Here is a 19,082-nt window from a genome sequence, read left to right as displayed (position 1 = left end):
TTTCTCAACAGAAAACACTGTTTTGTTCTGGTGAAAATTTTTGATTATCACTAGTTACTTTTTTCAAGAAAAGATGTTGGTTTTCAGGTGGCTTTTCTCAAAATAACAAGCTGTTTTTTAAGTGGTGTTTCTCAAAAGAACAAGCTGGTTTTAGGTGGCTTTTCTCAAAAGAACAAGCTGGTTTTTAGGTGGCTTTTCTCAAAAGAACAAGCTGGTTTTTAGGTGGCTTTTCTCAAAAGAACAAGCTGGTTTTTAGGTGGCTTTTCTTATGAGAAGACACTGGTTTTTAGGTGGCTTTTCTCAAGAGAACATGCTGGTTTTCAGATGGCTTTTCTCAAAAGAAGACACTGATTTTTAGGTGGCTTTTCTCAAGAGAACACACTGGTTTTTAGGTGGCTTTTCTCAAGAGAACACACTGGTTTTTAGGTGGCTTTTCTCAAGAGAACACACTAGTTTTTAGGTGGCTTTTCTCAAGAGAACACACTTGTTTTTAGGTGGTTTTTCTCAAGAGAACACACTGGTTTTCAGATGGCTTTTCTCAAGAGAAGACACTGATTTTTAGGTGGCTTTTCTCAAGAGAACACACTGGTTTTTAGGTGGCTTTTCTCAAAAGAACAAGCTGGTTTTTAGGTGGCTTTTCTCAAAAGAACAAGCTGGTTTTTAGGTGGCTTTTCTTATGAGAAGACACTGGTTTTTAGGTGGCTTTTCTCAAGAGAACATGCTGGTTTTCAGATGGCTTTTCTCAAAAGAAGACACTGATTTTTAGGTGGCTTTTCTCAAGAGAACACACTGGTTTTTAGGTGGCTTTTCTCAAGAGAACACACTGGTTTTTAGGTGGCTTTTCTCAAGAGAACACACTAGTTTTTAGGTGGCTTTTCTCAAGAGAACACACTTGTTTTTAGGTGGTTTTTCTCAAGAGAACACACTGGTTTTCAGATGGCTTTTCTCAAGAGAAGACACTGATTTTTAGGTGGCTTTTCTCAAAAGAACACACTGGTTTTCTTTTGGCTTTTCTCAAGAGAAGACACTGGTTTTCAGATGGCTTTTCTCAAGAGAACACACTTGTTTTTAGGTGGCTTTTCTCAAGAGAACACACTTGTTTTTAGGTGGCTTTTCTCAAGAGAACACACTAGTTTTTAGGTGGCTTTTCTCAAGAGAACACACTTGTTTTTAGGTGGTTTTTCTCAAGAGAACACACTGGTTTTCAGATGGCTTTTCTCAAGAGAAGACACTGATTTTTAGGTGGCTTTTCTCAAAAGAACACACTGGTTTTCTTTTGGCTTTTCTCAAGAGAAGACACTGGTTTTCAGATGGCTTTTCTCAAGAGAACACACTTGTTTTTAGGTGGCTTTTCTCAAGAGAACACACTTGTTTTTAGGTGGCTTTTCTCAAGAGAACACACTAGTTTTTAGGTGGCTTTTCTCAAAAGAACAAGCTGGTTTTTAGGTGGCTTTTCTTATGAGAAGACACTGGTTTTTAGGTGGCTTTTCTCAAAAGAACAAGCTGGTTTTTAGGTGGCTTTTCTTATGAGAAGACACTGGTTTTTAGGTGGCTTTTCTCAAGAGAACATGCTGGTTTTCAGATGGCTTTTCTCAAGAGAAGACACTGATTTTTAGGTGGCTTTTCTCAAGAGAACACACTGGTTTTTAGGTGGCTTTTCTCAAGAGAACACACTTGTTTTCAGATGGCTTTTCTCAAGAGAACACACTTGTTTTTAGGTGGCTTTTCTCAAAAGAACAAGCTGGTTTTTAGGTGGCTTTTCTTATGAGAAGACACTGGTTTTTAGGTGGCTTTTCTCAAGAGAACATGCTGGTTTTCAGATGGCTTTTCTCAAAAGAAGACACTGATTTTTAGGTGGCTTTTCTCAAGAGAACACACTGGTTTTTAGGTGGCTTTTCTCAAGAGAACACACTGGTTTTTAGGTGGCTTTTCTCAAGAGAACACACTAGTTTTTAGGTGGCTTTTCTCAAGAGAACACACTTGTTTTTAGGTGGTTTTTCTCAAGAGAACACACTGGTTTTCAGATGGCTTTTCTCAAGAGAAGACACTGATTTTTAGGTGGCTTTTCTCAAAAGAACACACTGGTTTTCTTTTGGCTTTTCTCAAGAGAAGACACTGGTTTTCAGATGGCTTTTCTCAAGAGAACACACTTGTTTTTAGGTGGCTTTTCTCAAGAGAACACACTTGTTTTTAGGTGGCTTTTCTCAAGAGAACACACTAGTTTTTAGGTGGCTTTTCTCAAAAGAACAAGCTGGTTTTTAGGTGGCTTTTCTTATGAGAAGACACTGGTTTTTAGGTGGCTTTTCTCAAAAGAACAAGTTGGTTTTTAGGTGGCTTTTCTTATGAGAAGACACTGGTTTTTAGGTGGCTTTTCTCAAGAGAACATGCTGGTTTTCAGATGGCTTTTCTCAAGAGAAGACACTGATTTTTAGGTGGCTTTTCTCAAGAGAACACACTGGTTTTTAGGTGGCTTTTCTCAAGAGAACACACTTGTTTTCAGATGGCTTTTCTCAAGAGAACACACTTGTTTTTAGGTGGCTTTTCTCAAGAGAACACACTGGTTTTTAGGTGGCTTTTCTCAAGAGAACACACTTGTTTTTAGGTGGCTTTTCTCAAGAGAACACACTTGTTTTTAGGTGGCTTTTCTCAAGAGAACACACTAGTTTTTAGGTGGCTTTTCTCAAGAGAACACACTGGTTTTCAGATGGCTTTTCTCAAGAGAAGACACTGATTTTTAGGTGGCTTTTCTCAAAAGAACACACTGGTTTTCTTTTGGCTTTTCTCAAGAGAAGACACTGGTTTTCAGATGGCTTTTCTCAAGAGAACACACTTGTTTTTAGGTGGCTTTTCTCAAGAGAACACACTTGTTTTTAGGTGGCTTTTCTCAAGAGAACACACTAGTTTTTAGGTGGTTTTTCTCAAGAGAACACACTGGTTTTCAGATGGCTTTTCTCAAGAGAACACACTGGTTTTTAGGTGGCTTTTCTCAAGAGAACACACTTGTTTTTAGGTGGTTTTTCTCAAGAGAGCACACTTGTTTTTAGGTGGCTTTTCTCAAGAGAGCACACTGGTTTTTAGGTGGCTTTTCTCAAGAGAACACATTGGTTTTCAGATGGCCTTTCTCAAGAGGAAACTTTGGTATGTAGCTGTTTTTTCTCAAGAGAACAAAATCAAGTAGCTTTTCTCTAAATAACTTGTTGTTAACACATTGCTTTATAGGTGGCACAGTGTTTAGGAGGTTATTCTCAAAGAGAACATGTTGGATTTTAGGTGGCTTTTCTCAAGTAAACAGTTTTAGGTGGCTTTTTTAGGTGAACATGGTTTTTAGTTGGATTTTCTCAAGCTAATATGATTTTTAGCTGAACTTTATAAAGAGAACATGGTTTTAGGTGGCTTTTCTCAAAAGAACATGGGTTTTAAGTGGCTTTGCTCAAGAGAACACACTGGTTATTAGGTGGATTTTCTCAAGTGAACACCTTTTTTTAAATCCCAGAATTTTATACCCTAAACAGGGAATTCAAATGGTAAAACATATTTTATGCTATTTGGTGTATTTCATGCTTTATTTTTTTACACAGCTTGCAAATATTTCTCTTTTGCTTTGAGTATTACTGAAGACATAAATAACAAACAGAAAGCAATAGAAGTGCAGCGATAAAAAATGAAAGACTTGAGCAGTAGGGTAAAGAGTTAGGTTGGAGGCAGCAATTGGCAGAAGTACCAAGACGGGGCTATGTAATAGACTATGTAATGTCATATATAATGGCTTAGTAGTGGTACAGTATCAGTAAAGTATAGGTGAGGTATAACAAAGTTGTTAGAGCTTGGGACTCACTTTATCTAAGAAAATGATAAGGTTCGCTCTTTCCTTGGCCCCTTTGTTGATTTCATACTTGGAGACGTACTTGTCCACTCCTTTCATTAGCTGTGGGTAACAGTAAGAAGCAATTAATATGTGTCAGAAATATAAAGGATGATGAAAGGCTTAGAATAGTTTCAATAGTTTCTGTATGATGCCATTTCAAAAGCTAAAATCAGCATATACCTACTTTCCATACTAGAGGCTTGGAGAAGAAACAGTTCAATATTTATTTGGAACTTACTTTCTCAAGAGAATCAACATCAGGGAAGAAACCAGTCATCATGGATATATCAATAACGGGCATGGAGACATCACCATTCTTGAGATTCCTGGTAAGAATACAATGAATGTCTTATGTTGAATTTTAAAGAGGATGAAAAGCCTCACAACCTGTAGTAAACATGCAGCTGTTTGTGTGCTATCCAATCATCCTTCATTTAGCATAAATGCGTCTCTCTGTCCATCTTAAAGAAAAGGCTGACTTACTGTCTCATCCCAATAGCCCAAAAAGGTATCTCTCTGGTGCAATAGCTTTTAGCACAGTGTCCAGAATGGTATCTGTGCAGTTGGTGTTCCTGAGTCAATTTGTAAGTTTCTTAGCCGCCCAGCACTAGGAATACTTGTGTCAGGAAGCAACAGATGGGTTTCCTTCTTCTTTAGAAAGATTCTTTAGAAAGATTCTGAGAACTTTAACCTTGAGCTCTAACATTTTCCTACTGGAATAGTAAGTGTCAGGATAATTTATAAGAGCACTTCTTAGGAAAGTGAGATAGTGAGATTATTTAGAAAGAGCAGTTTTCCGGCTCCAACCAGGAAATTAGCTGGGAGTATCTTCCCTACAGGCACTGTTGCCTTACAGCAGGACCTGGTTAAGACGCAGGTATCAGGCCAATTCCTATCCTTGATCCATAGTCGGCTGTGAGGGATCCTTGGCTAAGGGACACCCTGAGGATACAGATACTAGGCCAGGCTATTCTCCACAGGGAGGCCGTGTTGGTTGGTGGTCCTTACCTTCCCCACCCTCGGCTGAGGTGGGCTATACGGGTGGACACCATATTTTTCTACCTTCTGTGCAATTGCCGGATATCTACTCTGTGTGAGTATATTGCTATAACCCTGCACATTGATTGTCTCTGACAATAAACCAATTCTATTGTTCAACTGCAAGAACCTTCTGGCGCCCATTTGTTACTTTGCACCGCACACAGCTAGAGTGAGTTGTAGTTGCACTACACCATCGCTCCGTTTGGTCACGTCCACATAGCGAAGGCCCATCCTGGAGGATTGAGTCGCGTGTACCCCATGCTCTAAACCAGTGATCCCCAACCACTGGCTCGGGGGCAACATGTTGCTCACCAACCCTTTGGATGTTGCTCTCAGGGGCCTCAAAGCAGGTGTTAATTTTTGAATTTCTGGTTTGGAGGCAAGTTTTGGTTGCATAAAACCCAGTGTAAAGCCAAACAGAGCCTTCTATAGGCTGCCAGTCCACATAGGGGCTACAATTGTAGCTCTTATTTGCACCCCCAGTAACTGTTTCCATGCTTGTGTTGCTCCCCAAAACTTTTTCCATTTGAATGTGGCTCACAGGTATAAAAGGTTGGGGATCCCTGCTCTAAACCTATCTAGCCGTGCTGTTGGCTTGGTTACAGCCAAGAAGGGGTTACATAACTATAAGTGTTTATAGCATACATCTAAAATACTAACATCTACACTCAATACACCCAGAACACACCCACAATTTGTCAAACCTCATCCACAAGCTCTACCCCTGTGCATATCTCAGGATACCCTCAGGAGTCCGCCCTTCCCCCCTCAAACCGCAACCATTTCTGCATCTGTCCCTTAACTGTATATTACTGGGTTAGGCAGCATAATAGTCATGGGGCAGAGGCTACCCAAGGCGGGATGACTTCTGACTGGACATGCCTCCTAAATTGAAAAATAACCTATTGGTTGTCGACCTTGTTGGGTTCCCTGATCTCTGGGAGAGCTGTTAGGAAAAAAAAGAGGCTTCAAGTATATTTACTTATATTTCCTTTTTTTTAGAGGCTCCTCATTTGCTTCTGGCATCCACCATGCATAAAGCAATGCAATGCTGCCAGGGATTCTTTTGCACTCAAGATTAATCATTTATGATGTCTCTGGTCAGTAATGTAGAAGCATTAAGGGGCACAAGGCCATGTCTCATAGTGCTTATACACAATGGACTTCTACTGACTGGTATATCAGAGCATTGGAAGGCACAGGCCAGTCCTGTCCTTATCCCCAGCCATAGAGTAAGTGCAAGACATCAAGCCACTTGTTTTATGTGTTGCCCTTGTGACTAGGTATCTTCACGCTTGTGGGCCCTCTGTAGTGATGAGCGAATCTGTCCCGTTTCGCTTTGCCATAAAATTCGTGAAACGGCAAGAAAATTCGCGAAATGGCAAAAAATTTGCGAAACGGCAAAAAATTCATGAAACGCATTTGTAGCGCAATTATTTTTTTTTTGCATCTTTTTTGTCGCCTGCGTCTATTTTTCTGTCATCCGCGGGTTTTTTTACACGATCGTGCCCAATTTTGCCGCGACCGCGCCCAATTTGACGCACAACGAACAAAAAATCTGCGTGATTAATTTTTATATGCCGAATTTTAACGGAATTTTCACGAAACAATTCGCCAATGGGGAAATGCAGAAATTCACTGCGAATCCATGCCTGGCGAAAAAATTCGCTCATCACTAGCCAGGGCCGGTCTTACCAACTGCGGGGCCCAATTGGAACCATTTTTGCAGGGCCCCCTTAGTCCATTGTGAATTATGCTTAGTGCAGAGGATTCCCTATGTTGCCATAGTTTTATAGTTTTTTAGGCTGTTCCTGCTGAATTGTGCTTAATACAGGCATAACTCCCAACATTTAAAAAATGTAAACAGGGACAATTTTTTTTTTTGCCATGCCCATGGAAAGAATGCAATTTGCCCTGCAGTGTACTCCCATTCCCAGACTCACCCAACACTAGCAGAACAGAGCAGCAATGAGCAGAGTTCATGTGGCTGTCATATGGTGTAAACTTAGGGGGCTGTTCCTGCTGAATTGTGCTTAGTACAGGGGAATCCCTATGTGCCATAGTTTTATGGTATCTCTCTGTACAGGCTATGAGCAAACTTAGGGGGCTGTTCCTGCTGAATTGTGCTTAGTACAGGGGAATCCCTATGCTGCTATAGTTTTATGGTATCTCTCTGTACAGGCTATGAGCAAACTTAGGGGGCTGTTCCTGCTGAATTGTGCTTAGTACAGGGGAATCCCTATGCTGCCATAGTTTTATGGTATCTCTCTGTACAGGCTATGAGCAAACTTAGGGGGCTGTTCCTGCTGAATTGTGCTTAGTACAGGGGAATCCCTATGCTGCCATAGTTTTATGGTATCTCTCTGTACAGGCTATGAGCAAACTTAGGGGGCTGTTCCTGTTGAATTGTGCTTAGTACTGGGATGGCTATGAGCAAACATAGGGGGCTGTTCCTGCTGAATTGTGCTTAGTACAGGGGAATCTCTATGCTGCCATAGTTTCCACATGCAATATTTGTTGTGGCCATAAAGTGTCCGGGTCCCATTGTTTCTCCCAGTTTATTGCAGTTATATAACTAGTGTGCGGCTGGGGGATATAATTAAATGGTAAAGGCCAGCAGCCTATGTATAGCAGATGCTCTCAGGCAAAGATGTCAGCCATCTTAGCAACAGCTTGAATCATTACCTGCAGCAGCTCCAGGCTCATTTATCCCCCGCTGAGTTATTTAAAAAAAAAACATGTCCACGGACTTCTAGTTACAAATACCTCTTATCTCATCGACACGAGAGGAGAACTCCTTCACAGGGGGCTGTGCGTGCGTGTCTGCTTTAGCACGGTGAGAGCAGAGGGTCAAAGTTTATGCCCGTGTCCAATCGCATTGCAGCACAGCCCCCTGTGAAGAAGTTCTCCTCTGGTGTTGATGGGATAAGAGGTAAATGTAACTAGAAATCCATGCGGGTGGAAGGGAGTGAGGGAGGGGGGAGTTAAAGCTATTCTTTTTCAATGGAGCGCGGGGCCCCCATTGGCGCAGGGCCCGATTGGGCGCAATAGGTGCAATCGGCCTAGGGCCGGCCCTGTCACTAGCCCTCTACAATTCCATCACTGATGCATTGACAGAAAACTTAATTGCCCTCATTTAAAGGTATATGGGGAAGGCACGGAGCAGAATTGGATATGCAACACATTTGTAGGGATGAACAGTGTTAAGTTGTTTTGAGGAATGGTCATCAAGCTCCCAAAGCACAAGGAAGGAATCAGCACAATGAAGAAAACAGCATCAGGGTTGCTTCAATTGCGGAGTTGGTCAGAAGCATGACTCCTTACCTGGCACAGACTTCCAAAGAAATTGTAGCCTTGGCAACTTCAGGTCGCTTAACTGTTTGCAACCCAAAAAAAGAAAAGAAAGGTCAAAAAGAACAAATTAACAAAAAGACAGAAAGTGACAAAAAAATGGTGGTTACATTAAATGGGAACGTACAGTATGTACCAGCTGTACCATGCATAAACGTTGTATTCTTCATACCCACTAAGAAAGTGTGGTCTATGTCAATAAAGAATAGTTTCCAACTCTACCTTTTCTGCAGTCAGATGATCAATTGACTTTCTTATTGCTGGGCGACCACCCAATTCCAAATCCCTATGCCTTGAATAACTTTGAATTTAACAGATTGTTCCACCATGGCCAAGTGATTATTTGTGTCATAGTTGGGATCAAGTACAGGTACTGTTTTATTATTACAGAGAAAAGGGAATCATTTAACCATGAAATAAACCCAATAGGGCTGTTCTGCCCCAATAAGGGGTAATTATATCTTAGTTGGGATCAAGTACAGGTACTGTTTTATTATTACAGAGAAAAGGGAATCATTTAACCATTAAATAAACCCAATAGGGCTGTTCTGCCCCAATAAGGGGTAGTTATATCTTAGTTGGGATCAAGTACAGGTACTGTTTTATTATTACAGAGAAAAGGGAATCATTTAACCATGAAATAAACCCAATAGGGCTGTTCTGCCCCCAATAAGGGGTAATTATAGCTTAGTTGGGATCAAGTACAGGTACTGTTTTATTATTACAGAGAAAAGGGAATCATTTAACCATTAAATAAACCCAATAGGGCTGTTCTGCCCCCAATAAGGGGTAATTATATCTTAGTTGGGATCAAGTACAGGTACTGTTTTATTATTACAGAGAAAAGGGGAATCATTTAACCATTAAATAAACCCAATAGGGCTGTTCTGCCCCCAATAAGGGGTAATTATATCTTAGTTGGGATCAAGTACAGGTACTGTTTAATTATTACAGAGAAAAGGGAATCATTTAACCATTAAATAAACCCAATAGGGCTGTTCTGCCCCCAATAAGGGGTAATTAAATCTTAGTTGGGATCAAGTACAGGTACTGTTTTATTATTACAGAGAAAAGGGAATCATTTAACCATGAAATAAACCCAATAGGGCTTTTCTGCCCCAATAAGGGGTAATTATATCTTAGTTGGGATCAAGTACAGGTACTGTTTTATTATTACAGAGAAAAGGGAATCATTTAACCATGAAATAAACCCAATAGGGCTGTTCTGCCACCAATAAGGGGTAATTATATCTTAGTTGGGATCAAGTACAGGTACTGTTTTATTATTACAGAGAAAAGGGAATCATTTAACCATGAAATAAACCCAATAGGGCTGTTCTGCCCCCAATAAGGGGTAATTATATCTTAGTTGGGATCAAGTACAGGTACTGTTTTATTATTACAGAGAAAAGGGAATCATTTAACCATTAAATAAACACAATAGGGCTGTTCATTTTAGCGTAGGCAAAAACATTTGTTCATCTGAAGTAGTGGCAGTTGTTGAACATGATATTGTTATATGTGTATAACTGTCACCAGAAAATATGGCGTCCCTATGTTTGGCTAGTGATGTATGGCAATTGCTATTTGCAGTCATTGGAGGGGATCCATAACATGCTGCTTTGGGATACTCTCTGGCTGTGTTACTCCCTGTGTAATGAAGGGAAAGGCACTCACTCATTGTTTCTTCCTTTACATTCACAGACAGGTCAAAGTTACTGCTCGTCCTCTCGTTCTCTGATACGAAAGCGTAATATACATACACCACCTGTGCAGGGAATGACACCATTGGGATATCAGACAGATATATACAGAGTATTATGGTTAGTTTATAATAGTTACAATTGTAAATGAATTCATGTGTAATAGTGCACAGTATAGCTAAAAAGAGTGTTGGGTAGGACTGATATTGAACACCCCAAGTAACACTCTCAGAAGGATGACATGTTTGGCCTAAACAGTTGCTACTAAACTTACCTTTAACGTACACTTTCCCTTGCCTTTTGCTTTTACTACAAAATCTCGGAATATCCGCCCCTATAAAAAATAAATGGATTTGTCATAGTTGTATTAAAGGTATTCATAGAAATGCCAATACTAAAGAGTATTCATCTTACTATAATAGATAACTCATATATAACTTATATATATATATATATATATAAGGTCCTACATTACACAAGCAAAGCCCCACAAGGAGGTAAGTAACTGCTTACTGTAGATCATTGCAGAATGATGATGATTATTATCATCATTATTATTTCATCATCATCATCATCTTCATCATCATATTATCAGCGTTGTTATCATCGCCAACATCATTATATAATCATTATCATCATCATATTGTCATGTTTGTCATCATCATCGATATCTTCTTCATCATATTATCATTATCAGCAATATTATCATAATCATTATATAATCATCATTATAGTATTGTTATTATCATCATCATCTTCTTCATCATCGTAGTCACATTATCATCGTTGTCATTATAATCATCATATTATCATTACCATCATCAACATCTTCATCATGATTATGAAGAATGATTTTCATCATCATCATCATCAATATTATTATTATTATTATTATTATTATTATTATTATTATTATTATTATTATTATTATTATTATTATTATATATAATTATATAATTATTATATTTTTTATAATAATACTATTATATTATTATTAGCATCAAATAGTATCATAATCATCATATTATCCTCATTACAGTATTGTTATTATCATCATCATCATCATCATCATCATCATCATCATCATCATCATCATCATCATCATTATCATCAATAGTATCATAATCATTATATTATTATCATCATCATCATCTTCATCATCGTCATATTATCATCATTGTCATTATAATCATCATATTATCATTACCATCATCATCAATATCATCTTCATCATATTATCATCATCATTACCGTTATCATCATTATAATATTGTTATTATTATTAGCATCATCACCGTCATAATCATCATTATATTATCATATCATCATCATCATCATTATCATCAATAGTATCATAATCATTTTATTATCATCATCATCATCATCATCTTCATCATTGTCACATAATCACCATTGTCATTATAATCATCATATTATCATTACCATCATCATCATCTTCTTCATCATGATTATGAAGAATGATTTTCATCATCATTATCACTATTATTATTATCACTATTATTATTATCATCATCATTATTATATTATATATAATTATTATACTTTTTATAATAATACTATTATATTATTATTATCATCATTATCATCAAATAGTATCATAATCATCATATTATCCTCATTACAGTATTGTTATTATCATCATCATCATCATCTTCTTCTTCATCATCGTCATATTATCATCATTGTCATTATAATCATCATATTATCATTACCATCATCATCATCGATATCTTCTTCATCATATTATCATCATCATTACCATCATCATTATCATATTATTATTATTATTAGCATCATAATCATCATTATATTATCATATCATCATCATCATTATCATCAATAGTATCATAATCATTATATTATTATCATCATCATCATCTTCATCATTGTCACATTATCACCATTGTCATTATAATCATCATATTATCATTACCATCGTCATCGATATCTTCTTCATCATATTATTATTATTAGCATTATCATCAATAGTATCATAATCATGATATTATCATTATTATAGTATTATTATATCATCATTATACTCATTGATTTATTGTTATAATTATCAGCAATATCTTCATCATTTTTTTTTCTCTTTCACATTTTCTATTCTATTTTTTTTTTTACCTTCTCTTATTTCAGATGCCAACTGCAAATGCTTTTTTTGTTGAGTGGATTAGACAGAGCTGTTTAAAGGAACACTGTCATGGGAAAACATGTTTGTTACAAAACCCATCAGTTAATAGAGCTTCTCCAGCAGAATCCTGCATTGTAATCTGTTTTTCCCATGGGGCTAGCCATATTCTTCATTTCCCAGGGTGCCACAGCCATGTGACCTGTGTTCTGATAAATTTTACTCACACTTTACTGCTGCGCTGCAAGTTGGAGTGATATCCCCCCCCCCTCACCCCCAGCAGCCGATCAGCAGAACAATGAGAAGGGAGCAAGATAGCAGCTCCCAGTAGGTATCAGAATAGCACTCAATAGTAAGAAATCCAAGTCCGGCTTGGGACTCCTCCAGTTACATGGGAGTAGGAGAAACAATAGGTTAGCTGAAAGCAGTTCTAATGTGTAGCGCTGGCTCCTTCTGAAAGCTCAGACTCAGGCACACTTTACTGCTGCGCTGCAAGTTGGAGTGATATCCCCCCTCCCCCAGCAGCCGATCAGCAGAACAATGGGAAGGCAGCAAGATAGCAGCTCCCAGTAGGTATCAGAATAGCACTCAATAGTAAGAAATCCAAGTCTGGCTCGGGACTCCTCCAGGTACATGGAAGTATTCTTCCATTCCAAAGGCCACACAACAAAAAAGGACTTTATATATACATTTAAGTATGTTTATACTTACTTCATGGACACGTGCCAGCATAGCATTTGAGGGGTTGAACCTATAAGATAAAAGTGGTCTCCTGTCTAAAAAGTCAAAGGTGACATCCAAGTCAAGCTCATTGTGATATTTGGTGCCTGTGTAATACTGAGCTAGAGCTTGGAACATTATCAAGGTAGCCTAGAACAATGGAAAACACCAGTTAATGCAATAACCAGAATAGTAATAGCCAAGACAAGAGACTTATAAATGATATGTTTGTGTTTATTGCTGGCTATACAACATGGTTGTACCCATGGAGCAAATAGTCATTGTATAGCCAAGTCCTACAAATTTATAGCAGGAGGAATAACTTTATGCTGTATACAACTACACAATACACAAGTAAACATCACTCACCTGAGCAGATCTATAAGTCTCTCCATGATCTTTCTGTCCCTTGAGCCAACGGACAATGGCATGGGTTGGCTGGTATTTCTGCATCTTAAGGAGGGCTAGAAGAGCGTATGATGTGGCCTCCACAGAGATTAAAGGTGAGCCTTGCTCCTCCCAGTGGCTCATATCTAAATGACAATAAGTGTTTTGGGGACAATGGGGACTGGGTAGTAGGACTTGTTATTTTATAGGAGATGGAGGTGGAACTAGAGAGGAACCAGAGCACCCAAGAAAGGTTACCCCAGGGAACTCCTTGTTGCAGCTGTAGGATGTGATCCTTAGGGCACCTAACCCTGTATCATGTGGAGCTTCCCAGGCCCGGACTGGCAATCTATGGATTCTGGCAAACTAGGGGTAGGCAGAAGAGGCAGCTGCCTAGGGCACAATGATTGGGGGGCGCCAGGCAGCATCTCCTGCCCACCCCTAGCCCGCTCACTTTAGTCATTGCCTCAGCCGCTTGTCATTAGCGGCGGAGGCAATGATCCCTCGCATCGTAAACCGCCAGCCCCCCCCCCTCGACTGCGCATGCGCGCTAACGTACGCGGGGGGCGAGGTGGCTGACCGGGTTGCCTAGGGCGCCCGGTCGGCTTGGCCCGCCCCTGACTGGGTAGTAGGACTTGTTTTTTATAGGAGATGGAGGTGGAACCAGAGAGGAACCAGAGCACTGATCCACAGTTATGGGTTTCCTGGTATTTCTGCATTTTGAGAAAGCTAGAAGAGTGTATGATGTGGCCTCCACAGAGATTAAAGGTGAGCCTTGCTCCTCCTAATGGCTTATATCTAAATGACAATAAGTGTTTTCCTTTTATTAAGGTTGATTGGAATGGGGACTGGGTAGTAGGACTTGTTTTTTATCGGAGATGGAGGTGGAACCTGAGAGGAACCACAGTTATCCTAGAATTAAATGGTGGCCCATGGAATGGTATGGAGACACTTGTCATGTCAGGTTATTGACATGCCTATTATAGTCCTGGGGCTTACTAGGATGTTACATGTAAGCCTGCATATGGGTGGGGGTGTAATAGATATTTATTGTTCCCTACCTGTGGCCGCAGACATTAACTTATTTGTGTCCTGGAGCTTCCCGGCCAACGCAAGTGCATAGGAAGTTATTGCAACGGAATACGGTTTGCGCAGAGCAGAGTAACGGCCCATCAGGAAGTCTGCAGCTCTGTTGGAACTGAAAAGCAAGTTCTAGGGGAGGAGATCAGAGATCAGCTTACATTATTATGAATGTTGAGAAAATAATGCTGTACCTGTTTGTATAGGTTGGTCGTGTTGGGTGTGGGAAGTAATGGCGGCATTTTGGGGCAGGGCTATAATGTGCCTCGGTATAAGACCTTATATATTTGTATGTAATACTTAAGCTGTGGGCAAATATGAGACTTATAATAGTGTTGATATTCATATACAAATACATTGTCAACTTTAGTGCCCAGTGACTGTATTTGTGGAAACCCTACAGCCCATGTTTATGGTACTCACATTGACCACAGAAATGCAATTCTGACTCTCTAGCATAGCAATCAGTACAAAGGCTGTGAGTGTAGCGTCCGACTCTGCTTCTCCGAGCTTGATTCCTCCCTGGGTAACACAGGAACAGATTTACACCAATGAGTGAGCGGTTACTTCAAGGCAATAATAGCAGTACTAGTAACAGTGTTATTTATGCCTGACACCATTGGATCCAACACACCAAGGCAGTGCTTACAGTAAGTACATGTTTGCTCTTGGGGGATTTCATATGGGTCAGATTAGAATCTGGAAGCCACCCAAGAAACGTTACCCCAGGGCAACTCCTTGGTGCAGCTGTAGCAGGTGATCCTTAGGGCACCAAACCCTGTATCATATGGAGCTACCCAGACCCAGACTGGCAATCTATGGATTCTTGCAAATGCCAGAGGGGCTGCTGTAAGGTGCCATAGACACTCACTATTTATTGGGCCTATGGGGGGCTGTTTGGGCCTCTGGGTACTGAAAATCAGGCCCGGACTGGCAATCTGTGGGTTCAGGCAAATGCCAGAGGGGCTGCTGTAAGGTGCCATAGACACTCACTATTTATTGGGCCTATGGGGGGGCTGTTTGGGCCTCTGTGTACTGAAAATCAGGCCCGGACTGGCAATCTGTGGGTTCAGGCAAATGCCAGAGGGGCTGCTGTAAGGTGCCATAGACACTCACTATTTATTGGGCCTATGGGGGGGCTGTTTGGGCCTCTGTGTACTGAAAATCAGGCCCGGACTGGCAATCTGTGGGTTCAGGCAAATGCCAGAGGGGCTGCTGTAAGGTGCCATAGTCACTCACTATTTATTGGGCCTATGGGGGGGCTGTTTGGGCCTCTGGGTACTGAAAATCAGGTCCGGACTGGCAATCTGTGGGTTCAGGCAAATGCCAGAGGGGCTGCTGTAAGGTGCCATAGACACTCACTATTTATTGGGCTGCTGGGGGGCTGTTTGGGCCTCTGTGTACTGAAAATCAGGCCCAGACTGGCAATCTGTGGGTTCAGGCAAATGCCAGAGGGGCTGCTGTAAGGTGCCATAGACACTCACTATTTATTGGGCTGCTGGGGGGGCAGTTTGGGTCTCTGTGTACTGAAAATCAGGCCCAGACTGGCAATCTGTGGGTTCAGGCAAATGCCAGGGGGGCTGCTGTAAGGTGCTGTAGACATATTTATTGGACTGGTTGGGTTACGCCCAACTGGAGTAACCTGCTAGAAAGGGAGAAAGTAGCACCAGGTTCGGACTGGGATTTGAAATAGGTCCTGGCATTTCATGTACACAGATGCCAAATATGCCCCATTTTTGGCATCTGTGTAGATGAAATGCCAGGACCTATTTCGAATCCCAGTCCGAACCTGGTGCTACTTTCTCCCTTTCTAGCAGGTTACTCCAGTTGGGTACATAGTACAGATGAAATTAACCCCTACCTAGTATAAATAAATCTAAAGCAACTGGACTTGTTAAGTAATTATTGAAGACGTTTCACTACTCATCCGAGCAGCTTCTTCAGTCTCAAAGTAACCCCACAGCATTCACACCTCTGTGAGTTTCAGACGTTGTGCCATTGTGATTGGATTAGTGGAAGAGTATATATGCTGGGGACTTCCCATACCAGTCAGTTGAACTGAAGAAGCTGCTCGGATGAGTAGTGAAACATCTTCAATGATTACTAAACAAGTCCAGTTGCTTTAGATTTATTTATACTAGATATACCATGACCTGGATGAATGAAAATCTTCATAGTCATAAACTTGGGTCTATAAAATATAAGAAGATAAAAAAGAAAAGGTTTTTAAAGACTGTGAGCTCCACTGTTCATTACTTAGGTATGGTGGCCCATCTCCAGTTGTGTATAGGTATCTCCCAGTACGTACCATCATCTCTGTATGGGTAATAGGCGCGATCTCCTGGAACTGCCCGTTGGACATCTGTTTCACCAGTATGAGCCACTTGATTGCACCACAGAGTACATTGCGGTTAACGATTATTAAATCCTCAGCCATTGTAAACCCTTTTATAATGTAAGCATTGAGCCTAAATTGGGAATGAGGTGGGAAAGAAATAACATTAGCAATGAACCATGCACTCCTTATTCAAAAATACCATGGACCCAACCACAAGATCAAATGCACAGTAATGAATACCGGAAGAGATGCAAATAAAATGGCGGTATAAAGTGGATATCATTACAGAGACATGGCTAGATAAGTGTCATGACAGTAATTAAGAAAGGATATATGATTATTGGGAAGGGTAGGACAGATAGGCAAAAATGGATGTAAGTTGACACGGCCTATGGCAGGGCCCTTGTGCCACTGGCACTCACTAATGGTGGCCATACATGTTAATGTATGGGCTATATCGGGTGAATTTAGGCTAATTCGATCGAATTAGAATGCCGGTAATAGACGCAGTCGGTTTGGGGACAGCATCAACGAGCCGATGCGGTAAATTTTTTAACCTGCCCGATCGATATCTGCCCGATTTCAGGCCCCTCGTTTGTCCCCCAAAACGGGCCGCTAAGCTGCCGAATCGGTCTAAGGGCCCAATATTGGCAGCTACAATCTGCCCATGTATGGGCACCTTAACTTGTGCAATTTTTGCCGTGTAGGACAGGGTACAAAGTACAATAAACATGCAGATAGTGCCCATTATTTGCACCCCACCCTGCGTATAGTAGGTGAGCCCCACAGTCGGCACAGGGAGAAGAGACTTACCAAACACTTGCTTCCCTGGCTGCTAGGGGCACAAAGGAGTTGTCTGCTTTACGATAAGAGAGTTGTTGGCCATAACCTGGAAATAGAGAGAGGGTAACATTTAGATAAATATCTGGGATGTTTCTAACATACCAGACACATCAACTACTTAATCCTTCTACCATTACACCAACAACTGGAATGGTGCCCATAAAAACCCTAAAAAGTAAAGTGACAAGATAGGTTTCCTCGTGTAACCATTAATTATGCCCAACCAGTCCCTCCTGCCTACCTTTGTTGGGACTAATGGGGGCTAGCCACAACCCACAGTCTACCTATGCAGCCCAATGAGCTGTGGGTTGTGACTAGCCCCCATTAGTCCCAACGAAGGTTGACCGATTGGGCAAAATGATTAACCCCAGTCATTACACATAGTTTAATCACCTTGTTTAATGTTCTTGATGGTTTCTCCTCTACGGTGCAGCCCAACTTGCTCCCATTGGTTGGTGGTATCCAGGTAGAGGGCAGCTATTACATTAGAGATCATTGTGACCATGTTCTGCTCTACAGAGCCTGAGGGCACCACAATCAAGGGACTGAGAGTGGCACCATCAATGGAACCTTCACTTGTTCGATCATCTAAGATTCCTAAATGTAAAACAAATGGGGGTTAGGGTTGAGATAAAAGAAAGGAACGGGCCCTAGAGGGGGCATTAGAGTTCGATTCAGTATTGTTTGTGATATGTACCTAGAGACTAGGGGTATACAAAATACTAGTCCATGGGCCTTGCCATTGTAATGCCGCTAACCATTGACACAATACACTGTTAGAACCCTGGTTGGTAGAAGCTCCAGGAAGCTCCAGGAGTTTACCCACAATTCTGTGGGAGTGGCAAAACGGAGGCAGGAGTAGCGATTACATTTACAAACCACTAAATCCACTAAAATGTGTGATGGATGTATATTGTGTAGTTGCTTATACCTACATTTATACTCCGGCTCCCACACAACAGAGAAACCCCTAATATCCCTATCCCTGTAATCTGTTCCTTCAGTAGCAATAAATACCATTTTTATAGGCTGAAATCCAGCTGCAAAACAGTTCTTCTATTTCTGTATCATTAGAAATCCTGGCAGGGGAGGAGGGACTAAAACATTGATGTTACACATTGTAACAACTTCCCCACAGCTTACAGGCAGCATGCAGGGACTACATAACCCACAATGCATTGCACTAGGATGTTCCTTATGGCACAGATCAGGATGATTGAGCAGAATGGGCACAATGAGGAATTTATTCACCTTGTAGGATGATCCTGGCATCAATATCTGTCCCAGCAACGATGCTGTTCAGGTTCAGTGCCTTAATTGTTATTTCCTGCACCCCATCTATAAAAAGAGTATATACTGTATATAAAACATTAAATAGAGCAAAAGAGGGAGGCGGCTCTTTTCAAGAAACAATAATATGTGGTTTATAGGAAAAGTGAATTTGTTTTTTCTTAAACAACTTGGTTTACTGAATGAAATCTGAATGCTTGCCTTTCCCTTCAGCCTCTGGGTTCAAAGTCATAGACGTTACTGTTTGGGTCATGCGCAGTCCTTCAGGCTGGGGTAGGAAGGGAAGGTGATAGTAAATGCCAGAGATCA

General features: G+C 40.7%; 1 pseudogene across 1 annotated transcript in view; it reads right to left on the bottom strand.

The window, feature by feature from the left end:
* The window catches only part of c3p1 (complement component 3 precursor pseudogene), an 86,473-nt pseudogene that overhangs the window by 7,672 nt on the left and 59,719 nt on the right, over positions 1 to 19,082 (bottom strand). The window contains 14 exon segments of the transcript NR_033392.1: positions 3,836 to 3,925; positions 4,104 to 4,191; positions 8,231 to 8,282; positions 9,935 to 10,025; positions 10,235 to 10,294; positions 12,827 to 12,866; positions 13,205 to 13,368; positions 14,284 to 14,434; positions 14,726 to 14,824; positions 16,611 to 16,770; positions 17,454 to 17,529; positions 17,877 to 18,080; positions 18,735 to 18,821; positions 18,975 to 19,041. The product of NR_033392.1 is annotated as a complement component 3 precursor pseudogene (transcript).

The sequence above is a fragment of the Xenopus tropicalis genome, chromosome 3 (assembly GCF_000004195.4).
Source record: "Xenopus tropicalis strain Nigerian chromosome 3, UCB_Xtro_10.0, whole genome shotgun sequence".
Lineage (NCBI taxonomy): Eukaryota > Metazoa > Chordata > Amphibia > Anura > Pipidae > Xenopus > Xenopus tropicalis.
This window is presented reverse-complemented; position numbering and strand designations above follow the sequence as displayed.